The sequence below is a fragment of the Pleurodeles waltl genome, unplaced genomic scaffold, assembly GCF_031143425.1.
Source record: "Pleurodeles waltl isolate 20211129_DDA unplaced genomic scaffold, aPleWal1.hap1.20221129 scaffold_39, whole genome shotgun sequence".
Lineage (NCBI taxonomy): Eukaryota > Metazoa > Chordata > Amphibia > Caudata > Salamandridae > Pleurodeles > Pleurodeles waltl.
In genome coordinates this window covers 2687501-2700000 of record NW_027150097.1, presented here as the reverse complement: position 1 = coordinate 2700000, position 12500 = coordinate 2687501, and the positions used below count along the sequence as shown (strand labels likewise).

At 43.0% G+C, this 12500-nt stretch overlaps 6 non-coding genes across 6 annotated transcripts; all 6 read right to left on the bottom strand.

Moving 5' to 3' along the window:
• Positions 1-1618: 1618 nt before the first annotated feature.
• On the bottom strand, positions 1619-1691 carry TRNAT-UGU (transfer RNA threonine (anticodon UGU)). Its single transcript has one exon. It is a non-coding gene; the product is annotated as a tRNA-Thr (tRNA).
• A 1763-nt stretch (positions 1692-3454) lies between these two features.
• TRNAT-UGU (transfer RNA threonine (anticodon UGU)) lies at positions 3455-3527 on the bottom strand. The gene has a single exon. It is a non-coding gene; the product is annotated as a tRNA-Thr (tRNA).
• A 1763-nt stretch (positions 3528-5290) lies between these two features.
• TRNAT-UGU (transfer RNA threonine (anticodon UGU)) lies at positions 5291-5362 on the bottom strand. Its single transcript has one exon. It is a non-coding gene; the product is annotated as a tRNA-Thr (tRNA).
• Positions 5363-7126: 1764 nt separating this feature from the next.
• On the bottom strand, positions 7127-7199 carry TRNAT-UGU (transfer RNA threonine (anticodon UGU)). Its single transcript has one exon. It is a non-coding gene; the product is annotated as a tRNA-Thr (tRNA).
• Positions 7200-8962: 1763 nt separating this feature from the next.
• TRNAT-UGU (transfer RNA threonine (anticodon UGU)) lies at positions 8963-9035 on the bottom strand. Its single transcript has one exon. It is a non-coding gene; the product is annotated as a tRNA-Thr (tRNA).
• A 1762-nt stretch (positions 9036-10797) lies between these two features.
• On the bottom strand, positions 10798-10870 carry TRNAT-UGU (transfer RNA threonine (anticodon UGU)). The gene has a single exon. It is a non-coding gene; the product is annotated as a tRNA-Thr (tRNA).
• Between the last annotated feature and the right edge of the window lie 1630 nt (positions 10871-12500).

Below are 12500 nucleotides of genomic sequence, written 5' to 3'. Positions count from 1 at the left end.
AAGGCTACTATTGCCAGTGATTGTGTATTTTAAAAAGGTAGTAAATTTGTATCCTTTCAAGGAGTACATCTATGGGTGCAGATTTGCTACTTTATTGGTAAACTGATCACTAATTGGAATATTTAGAAAGAAGGGACGCAGTGCAGCACAGCGAGCAAAGTTCCTTTGTGCGTCACTCGAAGAGAGCAGAACTGAGACATATCTTCACAGAAATGGTGCAGTTCTGCTCTTTGTCTATGCAAAGGTGCACTTCGGGCTGCCTTGAGTGCAAGGGTATCTGCCTTATGTTCAGGAGAGCTGATGTGCATAAAGGGATATCTTCCTCCAACTATCATAGGAGATTTTTTAGAGTCAAGCCTGCGCTAGAATGCGCTTGCGCATGCGTATTGCTTGCGAGACGCTGTTGTAGTTAGAAAAGGGCTAGGAGCCCCGTCCATTTCACGTTGGTGTCTTTCATTGGTTCGTGGGCTTCCCTGTTAAAATCTGCTTGCTTTCGTTAGTAGAAGGCATGCATACGTCATGCTTTTTCCGGTGGTTAGCCCTCCTTGAGCGCAGCGACCAAGTACTGAAAACAAAGGAGGCTCGCTGTTTTCCATCTGGTTTGTGGACTACTTTTTCTCTTTTTTTTCACAGCACAATCTCGTTTGACAGAAGTCGAGCTCATTGCATGACATCAACCCTGTTACATAATTAATTGAACTTTTGCCGGTTACATAGATATTTGCACTTTTGCCGATAGGTTTCAATATGAGTGAACTGTAGCAGCACGATCGCGCTCGTTATTTACATTTAATGAGTCAAGAAAAGTCTGGTTGGGAGTTTACAACTGCTAATAGCTCTATCTCGGAGAAATGCCAGACCATTTGTATTGCAAGTGCTTGTTTACTCCTTGTATCTGTTCTGCAAATTGCAGCACACCACATGCAAAGAGGCAGTAACATGGAGAAATAAAGACATCTGTTCTCCTTACACCAGCCTCGGGGAGGCGCACCATTGTGGCAAAAAACCATGACTGTATGTTTTTGTAAACATGAGTTTACATCAAAATCCATGTGTGGATGTACAAGAAAACCATGTACCACCTGTGGAACACCTACCTGACGCAAAGTAAAGCATGGCAGAGCAAGGTGCTGTGTGCTGTTACTTTTTCTTAACATGTGCATGGCTTTGTAAATACCAAAAAACTCATTGTGTTAATGCTGCATCGAAAAAGTGATGCAACCCGATGAATAATCTGTTTAAACATGGGCCTAAATGTACACTTAAATTCCGGACCCGAAAAAAAAAACAAGTTAAAATCTCACAGTGAAATCAGGATGATATTAAAAAAATGACATGTGCATTGGAAAGGACGTGGCTGAAGGGGCACCAAAGCCAACGATCAAGTCTAGAATGATATTTTGGGAGGTCACACTCTAAACATCCCCCATACTCACACAAGTCAATTGTATGACCCTGTAGGAGTCTTGTGTTTGTCATTCCACTGACACTGTGTGTAATGCCCCCCGTTCTTGCGTGCTTTGCCCTGTGTCGCCTTTGTTTTTCTATCTTGAAAAGAATATTTTTAGTGAGGTTCCCCAATGAACTAAAAAGTGTTGTTAAATCCAAAATGTTTGTGAGGCCCCAGTGAGATTTGAACTCACGAACCCTGGTTTACAAGACCAGTGCTCTAACCCCTGAGCTATGGAGCCAGGAGCTTGTCAGGATGTCGTGCTGGGGACTATATGAAGGAGCAGAGAATACCTGATTTACAATGGAATCAGCAGGAGAGAGGATTGTGTGAGTCTGAGAAAGAAAAGGGGCATAGCTTCAAACCTGAATCTGGCATAGCTTTCCAAGGCTACTATTGCCAGTGATTGTGTATTTTAAAAAGGTAGTAAATTTGTATCCTTTCAAGGAGTACATCTATGGGTGCAGATTTCCTACTTTTTTTGGTAAACTGATCACTAATTGGAATATTTAGAAAGAAGGGGCACAGTGCAGCACAGCGAGCAAAGTTCCTTTGTGCGTCACTCGAAGAGAGCAGAACTGAGACATATCTTCACAGAAATGGTGCAGTTCTGCTCTTTGTCTATGCAAAGGTGCACTTCGGGCTGCCTTGAGTGCAAGGGTATCTGCCTTATGTTCAGGAGAGCTGATGTGCATAAAGGGATATCTTCCTACAACTATCATAGGAGATTTTTTAGAGTCAAGCCTTCGCTAGAATGCGCTTGCGCATGCGTATTGCTTGCGAGACGCTGTTGTAGTTAGAAAAGGGCTAGGAGCCCCGTCCATTTCACGTTGGTGTCTTTCATTGGATCGTGGGCTTCCCTGTTAAAATCTGCTTGCTTTCGTTAGTGGAAGGCATGCATACGTCATGCCTTTTCTGGTGGTTAGCCCTCCTTGAGCGCAGCGACCAAGTACTGAAAACATAGGAGGCTCGCTGTTTTCCATCTGGTTTGTGGACTACTTTTTCACTTTTTTTCACAGCACGATCTCGTTTGACAGAAGTCGAGCTCATTGCATGACATCGACCCTGTTACATAATTAATTGAACTTTTGCCGGTTACATAGATAATTGCACTTTTGCCGATAGGTTTCAATATGAGTGAACTGTAGCAGCGCGATTGCGCTCATTATTTACATTTAATGAGTCAAGAAAAGTCTGGTTGGGAGTTTACAACTGCTAATAGCTCTATCTCGGAGAAATGCCAGACCAGTTGTATTGCAAGTGCTTGTTTACTCCTTGTATCTGTTCTGCAAATTGCAGCACACCACATGCAAAGAGGCAGTAACATGGAGAAATAAAGACATCTGTTCTCCTTACACCAGCCTCGGGGAGGCTCACCATTGTGGCACAAAACCATGACTGTATGTTTTTGTAAACATGGGTTTACATCAAAATCCATGTGTGGATGTACAAGAAAACCATGTACCACCTGTGGAACACCTACCTGACGCAAAGTAAAGCATGGCAGAGCAAGGTGCTGTGTGCTGTTACTTTTTCTTAACATGTGCATGGCTTTGTAAATACCAAAAAACTAATTGTGTTAATGCTGCATCGAAAAAGTGATGCAACCCGATGAAAAATCTGTTTAAACATGGGCCTAAATGTACACTTAAATTCCGGACCCGAAAAAAAGAACAAGTTAAAATCTCACAGTGAAATCAGGATGATATTAAAAAAATGACATGTGCATTGGAAAGGACGTGGCTGAAGGGGCACCAAAGCCAACGACCAAGTCAAGAATGATATTTTGGGATGTCACACTCTAAACATCCCCCATACTCACACAAGTCAATTGTATGACCCTGTAGGAGTATTGTGTTTGTCATTCCACTGACACTGTGTGTAATGCCCCCCTTTCTTGCGTGCTTTGCCCTGTGTCGCCTTTGTTTTTCTATCTTGAAAAGAATATTTGTAGTGAGGCTCCCCAATGAACTAAAAAGTGTTGTTAAATCCAAAATGTTTGTGAGGCCCCAGTGAGATTTGAACTCACGACCCCTGGTTTACAAGACCAGTGCTCTAACCCCTGAGCTATGGAGCCAGGAGACTTGTCAGGATGCCGTGCTGGGGACTATATGAAGGAGCAGAGCATACCTGAGTTACAATGGAATCAGCAGGAGAGAGGATTGTGTGAGTCTGAGAAAGAAAAGGGGCATAGCTTCAAACCTGAATCTGGCATAGCTTTCCAAGGCTACTATTGCCAGTGATTGTGTATTTTAAAAAGGTAGTAAATTTGTATCCTTTCAAGGAGTACATCTATGGGTGCAGATTTGCTACTTTTTTGGTAAACTGATCACTAATTGGAATATTTAGAAAGAAGGGACGCAGTGCAGCACAGCCAGCAAAGTTCCTTTGTGCTTCACTCGAAGAGAGCAGAACTGAGACATATCTTCACAGAAATGGTGCAGTTCTGCTCTTTGTCTATGCAAAGGTGCACTTCGGGCTGCCTTGAGTGCAAGGGTATCTGCCTTATGTTCAGGAGAGCTGATGTGCATAAAGGGATATCTTCCTCCAACAATCGTAGGAGATTTTTTAGAGTCAAGCCTGCGCTAGAATGCGCTTGCGCATGCGTATTGCTTGCGAGACGCTGTAGTCGTTAGAAAAGGGCTAGGAGCCCCGTCCATTTCACGTTGGTGTCTTTAATTGGTTCGTGGGCTTCCCTGTTAAAATCTGCTTGCTTTTGTTAGTGGAAGGCATGCATACGTCATGCCTTTTCCGGTGGTTAGCCCTCCTTGAGCGCAGCGACCAAGTACTGAAAACATAGGAGGCTCGCTGTTTTCCATCTGGTTTGTGGACTACTTTTTCTCTTTTTTTCACAGCACGATCTCGTTTGACAGAAGTCGAGCTCATTGCATGACATCGACCCTGTTACATAATTAATTGAACTTTTGCCGGTTACATAGATAATTGCACTTTTGCCGATAGGTTTCAATATGAGTGAACTGTAGCAGCGCGATTGCGCTCATTATTTATATTTAATGAGTCAAGAAAAGTCTGGTTGGGAGTTTACAACTGCTAATAGCTCTATCTCGGAGAAATGCCAGACCAGTTGTATTGCAAGTACTTGTTTACTCTTTGTATCTGTTCTGCTAATTGCAGCACACCACATGCAAAGAGGCAGTGACATGGAGAAATAAAGACATCTGTTCTCCTTACACCAGCCTCGAGGAGGCACACCATTGTGGCACAAAACCATGACTGTATGTTTTTGTAAACATGGGTTTGCATCAAAATCCATGTGTGGATGTACTAGAAAACCATGTACCACCTGTGGAACACCTACCTGACGCAAAGTAAAGCATGGCAGAGCAAGGTGCTGTGTGCTGTTACTTTTTCTTAACATGTGCATGGCTTTGTAAATACCAAAAAACAAATTGTGTTAATGCTGCATCGAAAAAGTGATGCAACCCGATGAAAAATCTGTTTAAACATGGGCCTCAATGTACACTTAAATTCCGGACCCGAAAAAAAGAACAAGTTAAAATCTCACAGTGAAATCAGGATGATATTAAAAAAATGACATGTGCATTGGAAAGGACGTGGCTGAAGGGGCACCAAAGCCAACGACCAAGTCAAGAATGATATTTTGGGATGTCACACTCTAAACATCCCCCATACTCCCACAAGTCAATTGTATGACCCTGTAGGAGTCTTGTGTTTGTCATTCCACTGACACTGTGTGTAATGCCCCCCGTTCTTGCGTGCTTTGCCCTGTGTCGCCTTTGTTTTTCTATCTTGAAAAGAATATTTGTAGTGAGGCTCCCCAATGAACTAAAAAGTGTTGTTAAATCCAAAATGTTTGTGAGGCCCCAGTGAGATTTGAACTCACGACCCCTGGTTTACAAGACAATGCTCTAACCCCTGAGCTATGGAGCCAGGAGACTTGTCAGGATGCCGTGCTGGGGACTATATGAAGGAACAGAGCATACCTGGGTTACAATGGAATCAGCAGGAGAGAGGATTGTGTGAGTCTGAGAAAGAAAAGGGGCATAGCTTCAAACCTGAATCTGGCATAGCTTTCCAAGGCTACTATTGCCAGTGATTGTGTATTTTAAAAAGATAGTAAATTTGTATCCTTTCAAGGAGTACATCTATGGGTGCAGATTTGCTACTTTTTTGGTAAACTGATCACTAATTGGAATATTTAGAAAGAAGGGACGCAGTGCAGCACAGCCAGCAAAGTTCCTTTGTGCTTCACTCGAAGAGAGCAGAACTGAGACATATCTTCACAGAAATGGTGCAGTTCTGCTCTTTGTCTATGCAAAGGTGCACTTCGGGCTGCCTTGAGTGCAAGGGTATCTGCCTTATGTTCAGGAGAGCTGATGTGCATAAAGGGATATCTTCCTCCAACAATCCTAGGAGATTTTTTAGAGTCAAGCCTGCGCTAGAATGCGCTTGCGCATGCGTATTGCTTGCGAGACGCTGTTGTAGTTAGAAAAGGGCTAGGAGCCCCGTCCATTTCACGTTGGTGTCTTTCATTGGTTCGTGGGCTTCCCTGTTAAAATCTGCTTGCTTTCGTTAGTGGAAGGCATGCATACGTCATGCTTTTTCCGGTGGTTAGCCCTCCTTGAGCGCAGCGACCAAGTACTGAAAACAAAGGAGGCTCGCTGTTTTCCATCTGGTTTGTGGACTACTTTTTCTCTTTTTTTTCACAGCACAATCTCGTTTGACAGAAGTCGAGCTCATTGCATGACATCAACCCTGTTAAATAATTAATTGAACTTTTGCCGGTTACATAGATAATTGCACTTTTGCCGATAGGTTTCAATATGAGTGAACTGTAGCAGCACGATCGCGCTCGTTATTTACATTTAATGAGTCAAGAAAAGTCTGGTTGGGAGTTTACAACTGCTAATAGCTCTATCTCGGAGAAATGCCAGACCAGTTGTATTGCAAGTGCTTGTTTACTCCTTGTATCTGTTCTGCAAATTGCAGCACACCACATGCAAAGAGGCAGTAACATGGAGAAATAAAGACATCTGTTCTCCTTACACCAGCCTCGGGGAGGCGCACCATTGTGGCACAAAACCATGACTGTATGTTTTTGTAAACATGGGTTTACATCAAAATCCATGTGTGGATGTACAAGAAAACCATGTACCACCTGTGGAACACCTACCTGACGCAAAGTAAAGCATGGCAGAGCAAGGTGCTGTGTGCTGTTACTTTTTCTTAACATGTGCATGGCTTTGTAAATACCAAAAAACTCATTGTGTTAATGCTGCATCGAAAAAGTGATGCAACCCGATGAAAAATCTGTTTAAACATGGGCCTAAATGTACACTTAAATTCCGGACCCGAAAAAAAGAACAAGTTAAAATCTCACAGTGAAATCAGGATGATATTAAAAAAATGACATGTGCATTGGAAAGGACGTGGCCGAAGGGGCACCAAAGCCAATGACCAAGTCAAGAATGATATTTTGGGATGTCACACTCTAAACATCCCCCATACTCACACAAGTCAATTGTATGACCCTGTAGGAGTCTTGTGTTTGTCATTCCACTGACACTGTGTGTAATGCCCCCCTTTCTTGCGTGCTTTGCCCTGTGTCGCCTTTGTTTTTCTATCTTGAAAAGAATATTTGTAGTGAGGCTCCCCAATGAACTAAAAAGTGTTGTTAAATCCAAAATGTTTGTGAGGCCCCAGTGAGATTTCAACTCACAACCCCTGGTTTACAAGACCAGTGCTCTAACCCCTGAGCTATGGAGCCAGGAGCTTGTCAGGATGCTGTGCTGGGGACCATATGAAGGAGCAGAGCATACCTGAGTTACAATGGAATCAGCAGGAGAGAGGATTGTGTGAGTCTGAGAAAGAAAAGGGGCATAGCTTCAAACCTCAATCTGGCATAGCTTTCCAAGGCTACTATTGCCAGTGATTGTGTATTTTAAAAAGGTAGTAAATTTGTATCCTTTCAAGGAGTACATCTATGGGTGCAGATTTGCTACTTTTTTGGTAAACTGATCACTAATTGGAATATTTAGAAAGAAGGGACGCAGTGCAGCACAGCCAGCAAAGTTCCTTTGTGCGTCACTCGAAGAGAGCAGAACTGAGACATATCTTCACAGAAATGGTGCAGTTCTGCTCTTTGTCTATGCAAAGGTGCACTTCGGGCTGCCTTGAGTGCAAGGGTATCTGCCTTATGTTCAGGAGAGCTGATGTGCATAAAGGGATATCTTCCTCCAACTATCATAGGAGATTTTTTAGAGTCAAGCCTGCGCTAGAATGCGCTTGCGCATGCGTATTGCTTGCGAGACGCTGTTGTAGTTAGAAAAGGGCTAGGAGCCCCGTCCATTTCACGTTGGTGTCTTTCATTGGTTCGTGGGCTTCCCTGTTAAAATCTGCTTGCTTTCGTTAGTGGAAGGCATGCATACGTCATGCCTTTTCCGGTGGTTAGCCCTCCTTGAGCGCAGCGACCAAGAACTGAAAACATAGGATGCTCGCTGTTTTCCATCTGGTTTGTGGACTACTTTTTCTCTTTTTTTCACAGCACGATCTCGTTTGACAGAAGTCGAGCTCATTGCATGACATCGACCCTGTTACATAATTAATTGAACTTTTGCCGGTTACATAGATAATTGCACTTTTGCCGATAGGTTTCAATATGAGTGAACTGTAGCAGCGCGATTGCGCTCATTATTTACATTTAATGAGTCAAGAAAAGTCTGGTTGGGAGTTTACAACTGCTAATAGCTCTATCTCGGAGAAATGCCATACCAGTTGTATTGCAAGTGCTTGTTTACTACTTGTATCTGTTCTGCAAATTGCAGCACACCACATGCAAAGAGGCAGTAACATGGAGAAATAAAGACATCTGTTCTCCTTACACCAGCCTCGGGGAGGCGCACCATTGTGGCACAAAACCATGACTGTATGTTTTTGTAAACATGGGTTTACATCAAAATCCATGTGTGGATGTACAAGAAAACCATGTACCACCTGTGGAACACCTACCTGACGCAAAGTAAAGCATGGCAGAGCAAGGTGCTGTGTGCTGTTACTTTTTCTTAACATGTGCATGGCTTTGTAAATACCAAAAAACTAATTGTGTTAATGCTGCATCGAAAAAGTGATGCAACCCGATGAAAAATCTGTTTAAACATGGGCCTAAATGTACACTTAAATTCCGGACCCGAAAAAAAAGAACAAGTTAAAATCTCACAGTGAAATCAGGATGATATTAAAAAAATGACATGTGCATTGGAAAGGACGTGGCTGAAGGGGCACCAAAGCCAATGACCAAGTCAAGAATGATATTTTGGGATGTCACACTCTAAACATCCCCCATACTCACACAAGTCAATTGTATGACCCTGTAGGAGTCTTGTGTTTGTCATTCCACTGACACTGTGTGTAATGCCCCCCTTTCTTGCGTGCTTTGCCCTGTGTCGCCTTTGTTTTTCTATCTTGAAAAGAATATTTGTAGTGAGGCTCCCCAATGAACTAAAAAGTGTTGTTAAATCCAAAATGTTTGTGAGGCCCCAGTGAGATTTGAACTCACAAACCCTGGTTTACAAGACCAGTGCTCTAACCCCTGAGCTATGGAGCCAGGAGCTTGTCAGGATGCTGTGCTGGGGACCATATGAAGGAGCAGACCATACCTGAGTTACAATGGAATCAGCAGGAGAGAGGATTGTGTGAGTCTGAGAAAGAAAAGGGGCATAGCTTCAAACCTCAATCTGGCATAGCTTTCCAAGGCTACTATTGCCAGTGATTGTGTATTTTAAAAAGGTAGTAAATTTGTATCCTTTCAAGGAGTACATCTATGGGTGCAGATTTGCTACTTTTTTGGTAAACTGATCACTAATTGGAATATTTAGAAAGAAGGGACGCAGTGCAGCACAGCCAGCAAAGTTCCTTTGTGCGTCACTCGAAGAGAGCAGAACTGAGACATATCTTCACAGAAATGGTGCAGTTCTGCTCTTTGTCTATGCAAAGGTGCACTTCGGGCTGCCTTGAGTGCAAGGGTATCTGCCTTATGTTCAGGAGAGCTGATGTGCATAAAGGGATATCTTCCTCCAACTATCATAGGAGATTTTTTAGAGTCAAGCCTGCGCTAGAATGCGCTTGCGCATGCGTATTGCTTGCGAGACGCTGTTGTAGTTAGAAAAGGGCTAGGAGCCCCGTCCATTTCACGTTGGTGTCTTTCATTGGTTCGTGGGCTTCCCTGTTAAAATGTGCTTGCTTTCGTTAGTGGAAGGCATGCATACGTCATGCCTTTTCCGGTGGTTAGCCCTCCTTGAGCGCAGCGACCAAGTACTGAAAACATAGGAGGCTCGCTGTTTTCCATCTGGTTTGTGGACTACTTTTTCTCTTTTTTTCACAGCACGATCTCGTTTGACAGAAGTCGAGCTCATTGCATGACATCGACCCTGTTACATAATTAATTGAACTTTTGCCGGTTACATAGATAATTGCACTTTTGCCGATAGGTTTCAATATGAGTGAACTGTAGCAGCGCGATTGCGCTCATTATTTACATTTAATGAGTCAAGAAAAGTCTGGTTGGGAGTTTACAACTGCTAATAGCTCTATCTCGGAGAAATGCCAGACCAGTTGTATTGCAAGTGCTTGTTTACTCCTTGTATCTGTTCTGCAAATTGCAGCACTCCACATGCAAAGAGGCAGTAACATGGAGAAATAAAGACATCTGTTCTCCTTACACCAGCCTCAGGGAGGCGCACCATTGTGGCACAAAACCATGACTGTATGTTTTTGTAAACATGGGTTTACATCAAAATCCATGTGTGGATGTACAAGAAAACCATGTACCACCTGTGGAACACCTACCTGACGCAAAGTAAAGCATGGCAGAGCAAGGTGCTGTGTGCTGTTACTTTTTCTTAACATGTGCATGGCTTTGTAAATACCAAAACACTAATTGTGTTAATGCTGCATCGAAAAAGTGATGCAACCCGATGAAAAATCTGTTTAAACATGGGCCTAAATGTACACTTAAATTCCGGACCCGAAAAAAAGAACAAGTTAAAATCTCACAGTGAAATCAGGATGATATTAAAAAAATGACATGTGCATTGGAAAGGACGTGGCTGAAGGGGCACCAAAGCCAACGACCAAGTCAAGAATGATATTTTGGGATGTCACACTCTAAACATCCCCCATACTCACACAAGTCAATTGTATGACCCTGTAGGAGTATTGTGTTTGTCATTCCACTGACACTGTGTGTAATGCCCCCCTTTCTTGCGTGCTTTGCCCTGTGTCGCCTTTGTTTTTCTATCTTGAAAAGAATATTTGTAGTGAGGCTCCCCAATGAACTAAAAAGTGTTGTTAAATCCAAAATGTTTGTGAGGCCCCAGTGAGATTTGAACTCACGACCCCTGGTTTACAAGACCAGTGCTCTAACCCCTGAGCTATGGAGCCAGGAGACTTGTCAGGATGCCGTGCTGGGGACTATATGAAGGAGCAGAGCATACCTGAGTTACAATGGAATCAGCAGGAGAGAGGATTGTGTGAGTCTGAGAAAGAAAAGGGGCATAGCTTCAAACCTGAATCTGGCATAGCTTTCCAAGGCTACTATTGCCAGTGATTGTGTATTTTAAAAAGGTAGTAAATTTGTATCCTTTCAAGGAGTACATCTATGGGTGCAGATTTGCTACTTTATTGGTAAACTGATCACTAATTGGAATATTTAGAAAGAAGGGACGCAGTGCAGCACAGCGAGCAAAGTTCCTTTGTGCGTCACTCGAAGAGAGCAGAACTGAGACATATCTTCACAGAAATGGTGCAGTTCTGCTCTTTGTCTATGCAAAGGTGCACTTCGGGCTGCCTTGAGTGCAAGGGTATCTGCCTTATGTTCAGGAGAGCTGATGTGCATAAAGGGATATCTTCCTCCAACTATCATAGGAGATTTTTTAGAGTCAAGCCTGCGCTAGAATGCGCTTGCGCATGCGTATTGCTTGCGAGACGCTGTTGTAGTTAGAAAAGGGCTAGGAGCCCCGTCCATTTCACGTTGGTGTCTTTCATTGGTTCGTGGGCTTCCCTGTTAAAATCTGCTTGCTTTCGTTAGTAGAAGGCATGCATACGTCATGCTTTTTCCGGTGGTTAGCCCTCCTTGAGCGCAGCGACCAAGTACTGAAAACAAAGGAGGCTCGCTGTTTTCCATCTGGTTTGTGGACTACTTTTTCTCTTTTTTTTCACAGCACAATCTCGTTTGACAGAAGTCGAGCTCATTGCATGACATCAACCCTGTTACATAATTAATTGAACTTTTGCCGGTTACATAGATATTTGCACTTTTGCCGATAGGTTTCAATATGAGTGAACTGTAGCAGCACGATCGCGCTCGTTATTTACATTTAATGAGTCAAGAAAAGTCTGGTTGGGAGTTTACAACTGCTAATAGCTCTATCTCGGAGAAATGCCAGACCATTTGTATTGCAAGTGCTTGTTTACTCCTTGTATCTGTTCTGCAAATTGCAGCACACCACATGCAAAGAGGCAGTAACATGGAGAAATAAAGACATCTGTTCTCCTTACACCAGCCTCGGGGAGGCGCACCATTGTGGCAAAAAACCATGACTGTATGTTTTTGTAAACATGAGTTTACATCAAAATCCATGTGTGGATGTACAAGAAAACCATGTACCACCTGTGGAACACCTACCTGACGCAAAGTAAAGCATGGCAGAGCAAGGTGCTGTGTGCTGTTACTTTTTCTTAACATGTGCATGGCTTTGTAAATACCAAAAAACTCATTGTGTTAATGCTGCATCGAAAAAGTGATGCAACCCGATGAATAATCTGTTTAAACATGGGCCTAAATGTACACTTAAATTCCGGACCCGAAAAAAAAAACAAGTTAAAATCTCACAGTGAAATCAGGATGATATTAAAAAAATGACATGTGCATTGGAAAGGACGTGGCTGAAGGGGCACCAAAGCCAACGATCAAGTCTAGAATGATATTTTGGGAGGTCACACTCTAAACATCCCCCATACTCACACAAGTCAATTGTATGACCCTGTAGGAGTCTTGTGTTTGTCATTCCAC